We start from the raw sequence: 484 nt of genomic DNA, 5'->3' as shown, positions 1-484 counted from the left end.
ACCTGCTTGTCTAGGCAAATAGCATTGTGGTATTGAGCCAATTTGATAGTGCGTTCACTGACTAACACCAAACATGTTCATTTTGTAGGGTTTTGTAACACAGCTCACTCAAAAGCACTCGATTATTGAAAATTCAATGGGCGAATGGTGCGAGTTGATTGTGATGTTTGTCTTAGTTCTCTCTCCACAAAATGCCCAAATCATTGAGAACATTTAGGACCTATGCAATTCCTTACGTTGGACAGACGAGCTATCTCCCTTGAGTGCATAAATTGTATTACCTTTGGTGTTTTACCAACACCGATACTGACTATCAGGGCTTTAGCCCAATAGGTTGGAAGGCTTCGTAGTTTACCCTTGAAAGTCCGTGGGTTTCCAAAACCAGAGTGGGGTTGTTCTCGAGTACCGTACTGTGGAAATGACCGATATTGATTAAGTGGGCACATGGTAACGTAATGACCGTTGCTGGTTGATTTACTTCGGC

Source organism: Tigriopus californicus, chromosome 12, assembly GCF_007210705.1.
Source record: "Tigriopus californicus strain San Diego chromosome 12, Tcal_SD_v2.1, whole genome shotgun sequence".
NCBI lineage: Eukaryota > Metazoa > Arthropoda > Copepoda > Harpacticoida > Harpacticidae > Tigriopus > Tigriopus californicus.
The sequence above is the reverse complement of the archived record's forward strand: the minus strand, read 5'-3'. Positions refer to the sequence as shown.